General features: G+C 49.1%; 1 protein-coding gene and 1 long non-coding RNA gene across 7 annotated transcripts in view; one reads left to right on the forward strand and one right to left on the reverse strand.

Annotated features, from left to right (window-relative positions):
• The window catches only part of SHROOM3 (shroom family member 3), a 291226-nt gene that overhangs the window by 208604 nt on the left and 67210 nt on the right, over positions 1 to 15412 (forward strand). The window contains exon 2 of one of the 6 annotated variants that reach the window (XM_045079909.1): positions 10957 to 11048. The exons of 3 other annotated variants lie outside the window; for them this stretch is intronic. The gene's annotated coding sequence lies outside the window, so the exon portion shown is untranslated. Of the gene's footprint in view, positions 1 to 10956; positions 11049 to 11333; positions 11419 to 11819; positions 12115 to 15412 lie in introns of those variants that run through there. 2 more of the 6 variants (XM_045079907.1, XM_045079906.1) reach the window with 2 other exon arrangements.
• Positions 1464 to 11218, reverse strand: LOC123392040. Its single transcript, XR_006606730.1, has 2 exons — positions 11132 to 11218; positions 1464 to 2055 (listed from the first exon to the last, which is right to left on the reverse strand). It is a non-coding gene; the product is annotated as an uncharacterized LOC123392040 (long non-coding RNA).

The following is a 15412-nucleotide window of genomic DNA, read 5'->3' on the forward strand; positions in this document are numbered from 1 at the left end:
TCTCTCTGGCTGCCTCTCTGCCTGCTTGTGATCTCTGTCTTTCAAATAAATAAAATCTTAAAAATAAAAAATCTGAGCTTCATCTCTAGTCTATAAAATGAGACTGGTAATAGATATCTTAACATTTTATTGTCAAATTAGAACGAAGGCACAGAAAGACCGAGGCAAGGTGTGGGGGCTTGGACTAGGCGCAAAATGAATGGTGGCTCTGTGAGGCTGTGGCTCGGCTCTTTCTGGTCCACCACCAAGAAATGTCAGCCAACAGCCTGCCAGGATCTGCCCAGAACCCTGTGACCTTCTTGCCTTTGGCCAGCATAAGTGCACTCTGGACACCTCCCAAAGGTGCAGATTACAAGAACTTTAAAAATGAGTTTTCTCTCCGATCTTATCTTCTGGTTCCTAGGCAAGAGCTCTAAAGTATGCGGAATAACCCTGATATCCGGCTTGGAGTAGAAGAGTTTCCTGAACACCTACTGGGAGAAAGTTGGGCTCAAAACCAAATCAACTGGAGAGTAAAGGGAATTTTTGTCATTGCTTGAATCTACATGTGAAAGTGCAACATAAAACTGTGTGACTTGGGCGGAATGAAGGCGATCGGGGAAAATGAACTGTTATCGTGGTGCGTGGCGACTAGACTCTTTAAAAGCACGTTGCTTGTGGGTTTTTAAAGAATAAGGCAGTTGAACTGGCTTCTTGGAGTCAATAAAGTGAGACTGCCAGAGAAGTAAACAGGAGTGACATTTAATTTCTCTGTTTTTCTTCTGAGAGCCAGAGAAGCTAATGCTTCGAGACCAATGAAGCTGCCAACTAGCTCGTGGAAAATTTTATTTTCAAAACCAAGCTTATAAATGAAGATAAAAAGTTTTTTTTTTTTTTTTAAACTTAATACACCAAATAGGATTTACGTCCTTTTGAAAAATCTGTAGACATTAAACACCATATCATCTAAATCTTAGTAGCCGTAAATCATCAAAGTGAGTCATCCACATTTCAGAAATTCCAACTGGTTTTACCTTCGCGACTTTCCCTGTTTTTATCCCTTGAAGTTATACTTCTGTAGCACCTTGGGTTTTTCTTAAAGCAGATGTGGCAGTGTTGATGACATTTAAATGTTTAAATATTTATATATGGATGCCTGGGTGGCTCAGTTAGGCGTCTTCCTTCAGCGGAGGTCATGATCTCAGCGTCCCGGGATGGAGTCCCAGTGGGGCTCCCTGCTCCGTGGGGGGCCTGCTTCTCCCCCTCCCGCGGCCCCTCCCCCGGGTTCATGCTCTTGCTTGCCTTCTCTCGCTCTCAAATAAATAAGGTCTTGAAAAAAAAAATATTTAAATGCAAGATTTCATAGAACACCGTCTTAGGAAGAAACCTAGCCAGGAGAACAGGTGTTTTGATGCTATGAATAAAATTAAGATGTCCTTTTGGAAAGGTTAAAATTCTGATACAAGGTAAAGAGAAGTGCCAAGTTATGGGGCGTTTCTTTTAAAAAGGAATCTTGTTTTTATTGAAGCTGTGCATTGTTATAAAGAAACCATTGTGGGTGACTCTGACGACTTCTCTGGGTCACAGAAACGGTTCTTTAACCACAAATAAGTCAGAGGTTAGCACGCAGTGGAATAACAAGAGACTTTCAGTCATTAAAGCAGATTTCCATGAATCAGTGGCTCGGTGTGTATGCGAGTTCACAACAGGAGCGCCCGTCTCCACAGCCACGTCTGCGGGCTCCTCAGGCATCACACGTGGTCACACTCAGGCACCTCAGCCTGCCCTCAGGCTCTCCGCCCACCGCGCTCCAGGCATGCAGGGGTTTTCCATCCCGATTACTCTCCCTTGGTCTTGCCTTTTCTCTCGGCTCCCGCCCTGTCCCCCCCGGCACCCCCTCCGCACCCGTCCTCACGCGGACTCCGAGGGAAGCAGTTTCTGTGAAACTACAAAGGGCAAGCCAGCGCCAGGAATTGCGCTGCGTTCCATCTCTCAGCGGGTTATGCTTCTTCCTCTTCACACGTCCCCCGATCCTTATTCATCCTCATCTGTATCTGCAGAAACAGGACTATTTTTCTAGAAAGGGAAAGAACAAATTTAAAGCCTCCATCAGAATGTATTGCATTATGTCCCAGAACAGATTTCAATCCTCAGTTCTTACAGTGCTTGGACATCATCTATTAAGATACCCTCCTTCCTGGGGGTACCTGGGTGGCTCAGTGGGTTAAGCCTCTGCCTTTGGCTCAGGTCATGATCCCAGGGTCTCAGGATCGAGCCCCGCTTTGGGGCAGCCTGCTTCTCCCTCTCCCGCTGCCCCTCTCTCTGGCTCCTGCTCTCTCACGCTCTCTTTCTCGCAAATGAATAAATAAAATCTTTTTCAAAAAAAGTTAAAAAAAAAAAAAAAACAGCCTGGCTTTCCTTGACGGGAAAGAATGTTGGTGCTCCTGCGCAGGTGCTGGTTGGCGGCCAATGCCGGCCGGCTCGGCCTGGTCTGCCCTCGCCCACGCCACCTGCCTACTTGCCCTGCTGCGCTCTCCCCAAGGACAAGGTCATGCCGTGCCCGCATCTGCACTGCCGCTGAACCCAGGCTGTTAACGACCTGTCACTTGCGGGGTTCTACCTTTCAGGACCCAGGGTCGTTGGTACTCACTGTCACTTATACCACATGACTTCTCCAAGAGGCAGAAGCCCTTCACATACCAAGCGCCCGTCACCTTGCTCCAGAAGGGTGCTGCCGTGACGGGGAGGGGACAGCTGTGGTAGCACAGGCAGCCCCGTTCGGAGCCGCAGAGTGAAACAGGAGAAACACCTGCTCCGGCACAAAGGCCTGGAACCCTGGCCAGGCCGACTTGCTTGCCCTGCACCCGACCTGTGCCTTCTACAAGCAAATTTACAACAAGGATTTTCTTCCTGAAATTTTGCTTGTGACCAACATTTACGTGAAGACCAGGAGTTGAAGATTTTACCGTGATTATCCCACAGAATCCTCATTCTCCCCATATCCAGTTAATCTTGACTTTAAATGCAACCGAATTAATAAGAGCCAAATCCAGTAAGTGCTTATTTTATGTCAGAGTCTGTTCTGTGCACCTCACAGCTAGACCCCCAGCAATCCTAGCACTCAATGTTGGTTTTGTTTTAAAGATTTTATTTATTTATTTGAGAGAGAGAAAGAGAGAGTATGAGCAGGGGGCAGGAGGCAGAGGGAGAGGGAGAAGCTGGCTCCCCGCTGAGCAGGGAGCCCCACTTGGGGCTCCATCCCGGGACCCCGGGATCATGACCTGAGCCGAAGGCAGACGCTTCACCAACTGATCCCCAGGCACCCCTCGGGTTTGGTTTTTAAGCTCTCATTTTGTAGATGAGGAATTTGCTTCATGGGCAGGTAATGACAGGCCCAAGGTCACACAGCAGGGCCTGTGGCCAGGATTCCAAGTGTCCTGCTCCGGAGCCTGCACTCTTAGCCACAAGGCAATGCTGGCCTCACAGGCATGGGACTCTCCCGCAGGCCCTATGGTCAGAATGAGTGAGCCCGGCCCGTCCCACTCAGTCCCTCCTCCACATACATTGGTGTGACTCCTTCAAGGTGCAGACCTTATCAGGATGTCGGTGTAACTTCTAGCGATTTCTCTTCGCCTACAGGATAAAGTGCAGATCATGAAGATGGCCCCAAAGGCTTCGTTTTCCTCATCTGCCTCTCCGTCTACTCGGTCTGCCTCCCGCCCCCGCCCTACCATGTACCTTGCAGATACCCAAGTAGCCTGTCCTCTAAGATGCTTCCAGACCTTCGGACTTTCTGACCTGACCTTTCTCTCCCCTCCTCTTCTTACCGCAGTAAGCGCCTGCACGCTCTTCAGGACCTCTCTCACACATTTCTGGGCCCTTCCCTGACACAGTCTCTCTGCTACTGGCACACAGATGAATCAAAATAAAAACAGCAGTGTTCTGTTTTGTTTTGTTTTGTTTTGAGTTCTCACAGGCTGGACACACGGTGCTGTGCCTCGTTCATGTTTGCTGGGCACAAATCTTGAGCCACAAACACAATTATGGGGGAATGTACCTGCTTCCTTTCTAGAAACGGACTGTAATTTCTGTTTCGAGAGCTCATTCGGCACAGACAGGAGCTTTGTCTCAGCTGATTCCCAGGCTCCTCCAGCTCCTGGGTTGTGGCGGAGCTATGAGGGCCTGAAGCAGAGGCAGGGGGACACGTGTGTCACAGGGAGGCTGAGTCGCTCCTTTGACCTCCACGTCACCATCCGCCCGTGCTGCTGTCTGATGTGTCTGGTTACCGTCCAGGCTGGGAGGGTCGGTCTGCCGCCGCCTCAGATCCATCCGGCGTCGGTGCCGTCTTGGCTTTTCCAGAAACATCCTGCGTCTCCTGGACCACCCTGGTCGGGAGCACTGGTGGAAGGCGTGGCGCTGTCTCCTGCCCAGCTGCCTCACATAGACGTTTCTTTGACTCCTGCTGAGCTCCAGCAGCTGTCGGACGAGGCCTGCTCTCCAGACTTTTGCTTGGGGGCCTGTAGACCTTCTGCTTGCAAATCCCCAAGCGTATCTGGAGTGTCTGTCTTGCCCCGTGTGGGACTCAGAGTTACCCCAGCTTCTAACTTCCCTTCGCTTCTCTCGGACTCTCTTCACCCCTGTTTGTGAGTCCTAGAAAGCTGTGGTGTCCGTTGTGGAGAAAACATGGGCTCTGACTGAGTATTCTTCCCAATCTTTTTCTTTTCTTTTCTTTTCTTTTTTTTAAGATTTATTTGACAGAGCGCACAAGTAGGCAGAGAGGCAGGCAGAGGGGGGGGGGGGGAAGCAGGCTCCCTGCTGAGCAGAGAGCCCGATGCAGGGCTCGATCCCAGGACCCTGAGATCATGACCTGAGCCGAAGGCAGAGGCTTTAACTCACTGAGCCCCCCAGGCGCCCCTCAGTCCACACTCTTGATCACCACACTCTGCTGTTCTTACCACGTGGTGCTGAGATAATTTCTTCAGGTGTCCCAGTTTCTGCTGAGCACTGGGACATCAAGGCTAGGACCTCATCCAGCTTGAGATCCTCAAAGCCTGACACTTGGCAGGTCCTCAGCAGGCGGTATTTGAATTGAAATGGGCCAAGGAGAGAGAAAGGAAGGGAAGAAAGGGGCAGAGAAAAGGTCAATGGGAAGGTCTTCTCTGAGGCTCTTCTGAAACTTCCGGAATGATCTTCTGCCAATCAAAATCCAAGCAAAATATCTGGTATGTCCAAATCATGTCCAGAACAGCATTCTCCTTACGTGACACTCTCAGATTACTGAAGACATAGAAATTATTTCCTCGTGTCCAGAAAAGAAAGGGGTGTAGAGTCATCGGTGACACAGCAGCAACACGAGAGGGTCACAGGTACCCGTGCGTGATGTGCCCAGAACTAGTGACGGCTGTCGTCCCCCACTGGGGGGCCCGGCTGACGTTTCTTTACCTTCAAGACATTGTCATCCAAGCTGCTGGTGGTGTATAACTCCCTTAACTTCTAGAATTTCACCCTCCCTTTCTATGACATTTTTGTCTGAAAACGCTTATTACCCCAACATTACACAAGTCCTTCCCGATAACAAATACTGTATTTCTTAGACGATGTGTCTAGGGGAAGGGTGAAGGCTTTAGGCTGTGACGTGCCCAAGTGGCCATAAAGGCAGGTTTGCCGAATCGTTTCTCTCCTTGTTCATGATCGTTTGTCTACAGTGTGCCTTGTTTTGACACTTTTTATTAGTTGATGTTACTGGGGCGCCTGCTGGCTCTGTCCGCGGAGCGCACGCCACTTTTGGTCTTGGGGTTGCTAACTTGGAGCTCCATGTTGAGGGTCGAGTTTACTTTTTAAAAAAAAAGGTTATTATTTGCTATTGTAACAAATACTGTAACACAATAAAAGTAACGTGAGAAAGCCAACATGTTCCCATGCCGCCTCTTTGGGGTCAAGTCTGCTGTCGGCTCTTCCTCGTGTTTTCCTTAACGCATGTGTCTGAGCACATGGTCACGTTACGGGACCCAGATGTTCCTTTCGGGTCTCCGTCCCGCGCTCAGCCTTGTCTTCCACCCTGGAGCGGTCACCTCTCGTCCTCTCCCCCCTTCCCCGTCCCTTTCTCTCGTTCCTCTCCCTACTCTTCATTTTCCACCTTCTCCTCCCTCCTTCCCTATTAGCCTCGCAATACCCAGACTCTGAGGAAACGGAGTTTTCACCCTGAAGCTGTGGCAGCTCCAGCTAAGCTTTGGGGACAGACTCGATTCCTTGGGTTGTGCCTTGCGGTCTGACGAAGCCTCAGCCTGGGAAAGTGAGAGGCAAGCGTGGGAAGAAATAAAATACCCCATTTATCAACGTTAGCAGACTTGGTTGAAACATTTCAGAACTCAGGGTGCTTTGGTGATTATTGAAATCTTTATGGTAAGCATTTAATTCAAAGACTAACTTATGATTATTGTTTTCAAAAATGCCCCCATCCTACAGAGGTATTTAAAAGCAAAAGGTAGGGACACCTGAGTGGCTCAGTGGGTTAAGCCACTGTATTCGCTTAGGTCATGATCCTAGGGTCCTGGGATCGAGCCCCGCATCGGGCTCCTTGCTCGGCGGAGAGCCTGCTTCTCCCTCTCCCTCTGCCTGCCACTCTGCCTGCTTCTGCGCACTCTCTCTCTCTCTCTGACAAATAAATAAATAAATAAATTCTTTAAAAATAAATAAATAAATAAAAGCAAAACGTAAATTTATGGCTAGCCCCCAGGATTTCTCTTCTTGCAGTTCTACTGCCCAGGAATAGTTTAGTATTTACTTTCAGAGGTTTCCCTAGACTTGTATAAAATGTACTAAATGTTGTATATCATGTGGCTTAATCCTATGGAGATCTCTGGGTACTACCTCTAGGTCTTTCTCCTTGTCATTGTGGCATGATCTGCTTCGGAATTCATCTAACCATTTCCAATACGAGCGCTTGCTTCTGATTTTGATTTGCTTCTGATTTGGTTGCTTCTGATTTCCAGGATGCAATTCTAATCTTTCCGCCAAAACTTTCCCAAGAGAATGCTGTCCGTCCTTGTCTCCTTGGTGACCCGAGGCTGCTGGCATGAGTCACTCTTCCTTTCATCGTTGACCCCCTACAGCACTGGAGATGTCCCCTGTCTCCTCCATGTCCGCGAAGCGGTCCCTTCGAGGCTCATCTCTTAGTTTCGTTGCTCTGTTCTTCTTCTGGCTTCCATTTAGACCTGTGCAGCTTTGATGCAAGATCCCAGATCTGGCCCCCTGGGATGCGAGATCCCATGATCTGCCCCCTACCGCCGTGCAATTGTAGCGGCCCACACAGTGTGTGCACTTTGACCGACCTAGTCCTGCCCTCTCTTTTCCTTGGGTTCTGGCCTCTGCAAGACACCAAGTAGCTTTCCAGGTGACAGGTTCCCTAAAGACCTTTACTTGAGACCCTGGTCCTAGGGCCCCAAAGAACAGAAAACACAGCAGTGACTTTGTCAGTAAGAGTCAGCTGCCGGGGGGCGCCTGGGGGGCTCAGTGAGTAAAGCCTCTGCCTTCCGCTCAGGTCATGATCTCAGGGTCCTGGGATTGAGCCCCACGTCAGGCTCTCTGCTCAGTGGGGAGCCTGCTTCCCTCTCTCTCTCTTTGTCTGCCTCTCTGCCTACTTGTGATGTCTCTCTCTGTCAAATAAATAAATAAAATCTTTAAAAAAAAAAAAAAAGAGTCAGGTGCCCGCAGGAGAGGATGCCTTAAATAAGGAGAGGGAGTGGGGGACCTGTTAGCTGGGACCCCTGGGGGCTCCCTGGGTCCTTTACAGGAAAGGACTGTGATGGGGGAAGACTGGCTGAGAAGACAAGGAACGGAGAAGCTGAACGATCCTACAGGATTTTCCCCTCCACGTTACGATCGCCACCTCATGAAACTGAATTACTTCTGACGGTTGGCGTCGTCTTAAATGAACTTTCTTATTGTAAATATCCATTTTCACATCTTGTTCACTAGGATGGCGGTTTACTTGTTTTTGACACTGTGAGCAGTTCAAAAAAATTAGAATATTTACTAAAGTGAATATTACATTAGAAATTATGTCCGCATTAAGCCTGACTACCTATTTGAGAAGGAAGCACCCCAAACGCTCTCCTGATATTTTCTCTCTGAAGCAAGAACCCGTATTTCTCGACGCCCACCCCCAGGTTTTCCACAGTCCATTTTATTTTTTTTTGTTTCAAATTTTTATTTGTATTCTATCTAGTTAACATCTATGTAACACTGGCTTCAAGAGTAGAATTTAGTGATTCCTCACTTACATACAACACCCAGTGCCCATCACAACCAGTGCCCCCCTTCATGCCCATCCCCCACCCACCTCCCCTCCAGCAACCCTCAGTTTGTTCCCTGTAGTTACGAGTCTTCCGGTTTGCTTACAAGAACCCACGTCTCACGTATATTTGTTCCTCTTGGTGAGTCTTTTGCATTGTCTATTAAATAGTCCCTAGAACTGACTTTCAATATTCAACAGATATTGACTTTGTTTTTTGAAGGTGTCACAGTCAAAAGAAGAGTATAGATGAACCAGGGGATTTATTGCATGGCAGTGGCAAGAAGAGACTGATATTGTCATTTAGCAAAGATTTTTGTGATTCAAATATAGTTTTCACATTAATACTTCATTTATTTGGAGTTATGGAAACAATCAATGTTGGCAAAATTAGTAAGAAGTAATGATTGACTATTTCTAAGTGAAATTTAATTTTTTTTACTAAGTCAGCTGCCTGCCTAGCATGGAGTCCAGCATGGGGCGTCAGCTCATGACCTTGAGATCAAGACCTGAGCTGAGATCATGAGTCAAATGCTGAACTCACTGAGCCACCCAGGTGCCCCTATGTGAGCTTTAACTTACTAGTTTAAAGTACAAAATATATTTCAGAGCTATACTACTTTAAAACAGGAAAGAAGCTAAATTTGTGAAAAAAAATTCAGAACCCCATTGCATATATGATTTCTATATGTAATTTCTTTAAGGCTATGATTAATTAAATGTATTAGACTAATTGAAATTAAATAACTCAAAGAATAATGGCTGAATCTGTAATCTCAAGAAACACAGATTTTGAGATATATGAAAATCACCTAAATTTGTGAAGCTTTTTGTTTGAAAAAGATATTCGTTGTCACAGGTTTCTCCTTACTAACAAGACCTGACAGTTGTAGGGAAGAACCAAGCCTCTGAATGTGTGTACAGTATGAATCAATCCGCCTGGAATTAGCATAGTCAATCTGATGTGATTTTAAATATTTTTAGCTTAGCCTGTTTATCTCAAACTGAAGTTTGGGCTTAGAAGTTGAAATGTATTTAAGAGAAACGGGAGGAGATGAAGCACCAAGTGCCCAGATGTGCCACCGCGGCCGGGCATCCTGTCACCACCCCTGTTTCTGACTTACGACCACTCTGCCATCACCACCTTGGTGGACCTTCTATATGACACTCTGCTGTGTCTCTAAGCCTCTGCCTTCAGCTCAGGTCGTGATCCCAGTGTCCTGGGATCGAGCCCTGCACGGGGCTCCCTGCTGAGTTCCCTGCTTCTCCTTCTCCCTCTGTCTGCTTCTCCTCCAGCTTGCGAGTTCTCTCTCTCTTAAAATAAAAAAGATCTTGGTATTTTTTTAAAGCTTTCTTTCTTGATCAATATATTTGTTTTAATCTTTTAAAAAATGCTTTGGATACTACTGTGAAAGCACCATTTCTGGGTACAGTCTTTCTTTCTTTATTTTTTTTTTTTTTTAAAGTAAGCTCCACGTAAGGAACTTGACTCACCACCCCGAGACTAAGACCTAAGCTGATTTCAAGAGTCAGATGCTTAACCCACTGAGGCACGCGCGGTCCCCCGGAGTACAGTTTTAATAGGAACTGAAAGGCAGCATAACTTTACAGAGACCATCTTTAATGGTCTTGGAGTCGAGCCATCTCTCCTCTTGATACATGGAGCCATTCCAAGGTCATTTATCAGTTCTGCTCTCTGGAGGAAGACCCTTCTGCAGCAGAACTGAGGGGTGAGGTGAGGGAACTTGCCCCTCGTTGTGCAGGTACGTTAGCGGCATTCTGAATAGGGGTTTCTTCATTTCCAAGCTCAGCTTTGATCCCATGAGACAGGTTCTTTTCTCTTCATCTACAAATATCTGACAATGCCTCTATGTTACGGATGCAAGTCAAAGCATTGCTCCAGAAGGTGCGGTACAAGGGAAGCCTAGGGATTTCCATCATAGTGATGGATTTCTCTGATATAATATAGGCGGTGTGGGAGGTAAGATTTGGACCTAAAGTATGTTTTTCATCACCAATTTAAAGCGATATTTTATGCAGGAATAGAAGGATCTCTTCCACCCTCATGAGGTTTCACCCGAACCGGAGCCCTCAGGAAACTAGAAAAAGCAGCAGCAGAATAGGTCTCCTCTGTTCTGCCTGCAGAACTCGCGGCTGTGTCTTCCAGCTGATACTTCTCAAGTCCTCAACATGGTGGCAGACGTGACGTGCTGTCTGTACTGAAGGGCTCACCACTTATTCAAAGCTGAGGTTGTGAACATCACTTTCACCCAAAACTAGATTCCCATGGGACATTAAACACGGAGCAGGCAACCTGAGCCTCCCAGCTTCCAACCTGCAGCAATGTGTGTGTGTGTGTGTGTGTGTGTGTGTGTGTTGATTATGGGGCAGGTGTACAGGTGTTTGTGCAAGTTTGTAGTACCATATGGAAGACTGCATCCAGCCTGAAGGGGAAGGAAGCCTGTGCGTAAAGGTTTCAGGAGAGGTTTGCTGTGACCCTGCCGTGGGGGCTACGGCTTCTGCAGTTGGCCAGGTTGTAACAAAGACTGCAGCCGCGTCAAGAAGAGAGGTTTCAGCTCTCCGGGAACTCGGGCTTCTAGTTCCTACCTAATGAGGCATTCTCTTGTCTGAGTCTGTACGTGCACTTACTGCCTTAAATACAGAACCTGAAATTTTAACAACAGGGATTCCGCTTGAGTGAGAAGAAAGAAAACCGATCTCAGACGCTTCTGTTATCTCCATCTCCGGCGAGGACATGGGAGCGCAATTAAGGAAGGTAAGGTAGTCTAAGGGAAAAATCCTTCCTCCATTGAAGGAGGCCTCGAGGGCTTTAAAGAAGATGAACCCACAGGCGCATACCTTCCCGAAGAGCATTATTAACAGGGCAGCGAGATCACTAGTGCAGAACAAGCGCGTACGTGCACCTTGTCTAGGACCCGGCGTTGGCGAGGCTGGGGCCGGCCGCGGGAGGGACAGCCCGGCCGCCGCGCAGTCACGTGCCTCTCCCCGGGGTGATGCTCCCGAGACAAAACAGGGCCGGGAAGGGAGGCGGCCGCGGGGCGCGCCGATCGGCCGCAGCCGGCGTCTCCCCGGCGGGCTGGTACCGACCCGACGACGCACGGAGGGAAAGGATGGTTATTTTCCATGTAACGTGAGCTTTTCTGTTCCCCCTCCGAGCTGTGAACTTTTTACCTTGCTCCGTTCGTGCGTCGTTGGAGCCGTTGCCGACCGCGCGGGCCCCGAGAGCGAGCGCGGGCTTCCGCAGTCGGCGCGGGGCTCCCGGGTCCGCTCCGTCTCGGAATGGGGGCGGGGGGGGGGGGGGGGCCGGGCTCGGCTCCGAGCGCCGCGGAGGGGGCGGCGCGGGCGGCGGCGTGCGGTCCCCTCGGTCCCGCGAGGGCCACGGCGGGGCGAGGGGAGCCGGGCTCTCCCCCGCCGGAGTCCGCTCGCCGACCTCGGGGACCGCCTCTGCCATTGACATGCAGATCCGGCCCCGAGCGCCCGGGCCAATCCCCGAGGCCGCCTGCGGGATTACCTGGGGGCGAGCGCCGAGCGCGCCGCGGCCCCTCCGGAGCGGCCCCGCGGCCGGGAGGCGTGGTCGTCGCGCGCCCCCGCACCCCCCGGTCCCCCGCGCCGGGATCCCGAGCCCGGAGCCGCGCGCCCCGCACCCGCCGCGCCGCAGCCGCAGGAGCCGGGACCCGGACCCGGGGCACGGGGCGCGGGGCGCGGCCGGGCCGCCCATTGTTGAGCGCGGCCGGAACCGCGGGCGATGCCCTGCGCCGCCGCCTCCGAGCCGCGGCGAGGTTTGAACTTGGCGTCGGCCCGGAGCCCGGCGAGGGGCGATGGTGAGTGCGGGGGGCGGCCGCTCCCCCGGCGCGGTCCCGGCGCACGAGGCCCGGCCGCGGGGTGGGGTCTGTTCTCTCGGTCCCCTTGGGCGACGGCGCAGGACCCGCGCGCCTCGGTCCCAGGGCGGGCTCTCCCGGCCGGCGCTCGCCAGCTGGGGGTGGGGGCGCGCCCCGAGGGTCCCCCGACATTCCGGGCCTGGCTTGGTTCATTATTATTATTATTATTATTGTTATTAATGATGATGATGATGATGATGGCAGCAGGAACTGCCACTCCGAGAGGAAAATAATTGCAGATTATTGACAGCATGAAAACTTTTCGGAAGAAATGATCTGTGAAATATTTTAATTTTGATGAATTGCTTCGCGGGGGGGCCCCTACTGAGCTGGGGTCGACTTGCCTCGCGTCACTTGGCCGGACTGGTTTCTTGAGGAAAGGGACCGGTCCCAAATGGGCTTTGAGGAACAGGTCCCCCCCCCCCCCCCCCCCCCCGCCAGTTGTTCCAGATCTTAAGGCAGTTGTGTTTTTTTTTTTTTTTTTTTTTTTTGAAAAGGTGTGTTCCACGTCCATGGAGCAGAAATTACAGAACAAGAATGAAATGAGACCTGACATTCGGGACTCTGAGTTGCCCAAGGGATAAAAGTGCTTTGCCGCAGGGTGTGGAAGGGCTTATAGAATTTCCATGCCAGGAGCATCCTGGGGCTGGGGTGGGGGGTGGCGGGAGTGGAGGGTACGTCTGTCTCTTTCTCTCCCTGGCATTACTTTTTTTTTTTTTTTTTCTTAATCATAGTGTGATAAACCTCTGTGCACGGAGGCTTTTGGGCTGGGCGAGAGCGCGCGCCCGCGTGCGTATGATCTCCATGGAGAAGCTGCTGGGAGCTGTCAGGGGCTACAGGAAATCTTGGGAGGCTCATAAAGATTGTTCTGGGCGTTTCCTATTTCTACTGATTTAATATGTAAAGGCTCGTTATTTCCAATTAGAAGTGTTAGATGTCTAGCTAAATTCTGCCCGTAAATAATTTCACCAGAAGTGGGTCAACATTTTAATTAAACTTGATGGCTATTTTTGTCTTCAATTTTTTCTTTTCTGATTATGAAAGTATTACATGATTGTTTACAGAAAAGGTGGACTGCACAGACAGGAGAAAGCAGTAAACGGTTATTCCTAACAACAACTTTTATATTGTATGTTAAGGCCTAGTTTTTCATAGAAGCCTAGTCATTTGAAAACTTTGCAGCTATGGACATTCTTTTAATTGCTAACAAATTTGGTTTAGGAATTAAACTAGGAAACGCCAAGGAAATAAACTTGCACTTTAAAAAAAGGGTCTGACCAACAATAACTTCTTCACGTGGCTCATGGGACGGAATTTATTGTGGCAATTTCTCCTGAATCAACTTCCCACATCTGTTCCTGACAAATGGTTTCTGTTTGTGGAGCCTGTTTTGTAAATACGTGTTTCTGCCATTAGGGTAAAGGGCCCAAACATATCCCTTACTGGTGCGTGTAGCTAGCGAGGCTCACAGAGTTAATATTTTTATTGGTTTCTACATCAGAACTTCCTCACTGTACGCTTGATAAAACCCTGGAGAAGGTTACCAAGGGATGTTGTGGAGAATTTACTTCCCTGGAGGTTTTAAGAATAGGATAAACATTCATCTGCTTTCAGTGCAGCACAGTCTGGATAAGGGAAGATGGGGTCACCTCTCTAAACCCCCAAGTGAAGAATTCTAAGTGCATTTCAGTCTTCAGTAACCTGGGACCAACGGGTCTAGAGCTCCTGAGCCCAGGGAAGCCCTGTTTTATGTAAAACAAAGATCCTCTTTCAGGAAGAAAGATTTACAATTATCCCTAGGACCTGCCAGTTCTTTTCTGTTTGTGGATAGAAAATCAACAGTGATTTAATACTTTATGAGAATTCAGGTTGAATATAGTGTAAGTTGTTGGATTAAAATAAATGAATGAACTGATTCATGGGAATGACAGATTCTGCCTCAGGTGGGGAGGGGTGTACGTGTCATAGCCTCCCATCTCAGGATGATGTCCCCGAGAGCTCTCTCCACTCTGGATCCAACCTTCTTTCCAGTTTCCTATTTTTTGTGTTAAATCTGATTCCTTTTTTACATCAACATTCCATTTGACATTTTTTTCCTCAGAATGAATTCTTGTGTAGCGCTTTTGCCCAAACCGCACATATTTCGGTACTTTCTATCGGAGGCTGCTCTCCTGGGCCAGCGGGGCTGCCCTATTGCGGGTTTCTTGCAGAAGGTCCGAATTTCATGGGCTGCTGCTTCCTCTGCCCCCCATCCCCCGCTTGACGGAAGTATCCTGTAATTCTAACCACGGTGTGACCCTCAATAGCGGTGACACCTTCCTCCCTTTCCGTAATGTCACTTAATCAGGAACAGCCACCACACTTTCTCCCCAAAGGATCACCGGGAGGGGTTCACTTTCTAAGAAAGATTGTGTCGAAAAAAAAAGTGGGGAAGTCCAGAGTCTCCTGGCTGGGCAATTTTTCACTTTGCCTGAATGAGTGCTGCCTCTGTGCACACCCTTCAGCTGTCATATTCCTCCACGCATGCCAAGCATGTTTTCTTATGCTATAGTAACGCCCAAAGAAGGAACAGGAGTGTAACAATGGCCTTTCATTTCTTCAGCAAACATGGACTGTGTGGGAGGCAGCCCAGGGGATGGAGAGGGGTTCTTTGCCCTCAGGGAACTCGTCATAGAAGGGGACATATCAAATGTTACTAAGCTAGTGCCATTCTGAGGGAGTCTAGGGGTTAAGAACTTCAGGTTTATTATAAGTTAAACATATACCAACCCCATGACCCACGGTTCATTCCCCTGCCTAGCTATTTACCCAAGATAGATGCAAACAAATGTCCACAAAAAGACTTGTACAGAATGTTCATAGCAACTTTATTGATAATTGCCAACAACTGGAAACAACCGTGTGTCCCTCCAGAAGATGATGCCCCGTGGTACAGCTGTGCAGTGGGACATGACTCAGCAACCGAAAGCTGGATGACCCTCGGACCCATTGTATTAAAGAAGCCAGACACAGAAGAATTTCTAAGCAATTCGATTTACGAAGTACTAGAACAGGCAAAACTAAGCTATGGTAGAAAAGTTAGTGGTTGAGAAGCAGTGGTAGGGAAGTTAGTGGTTGCCTCCGAGGGGAGGAGGGGTTGGAAAGGCTTGAGAGGTTTTTCTGGAGCAGCGGAGTTGTAGGTCTCGTTTTGAGTGATGGTTGCATAGTTCTACCCAATCCAGCTCCATCAAACTGAACACTT

Source organism: Mustela putorius, unplaced genomic scaffold (genome assembly GCF_011764305.1).
Source record: "Mustela putorius furo isolate JIRA1106 unplaced genomic scaffold, ASM1176430v1.1 tig00000430_pilon_pilon_pilon, whole genome shotgun sequence".
NCBI classification, from domain to species: Eukaryota; Metazoa; Chordata; class Mammalia; order Carnivora; family Mustelidae; genus Mustela; species Mustela putorius.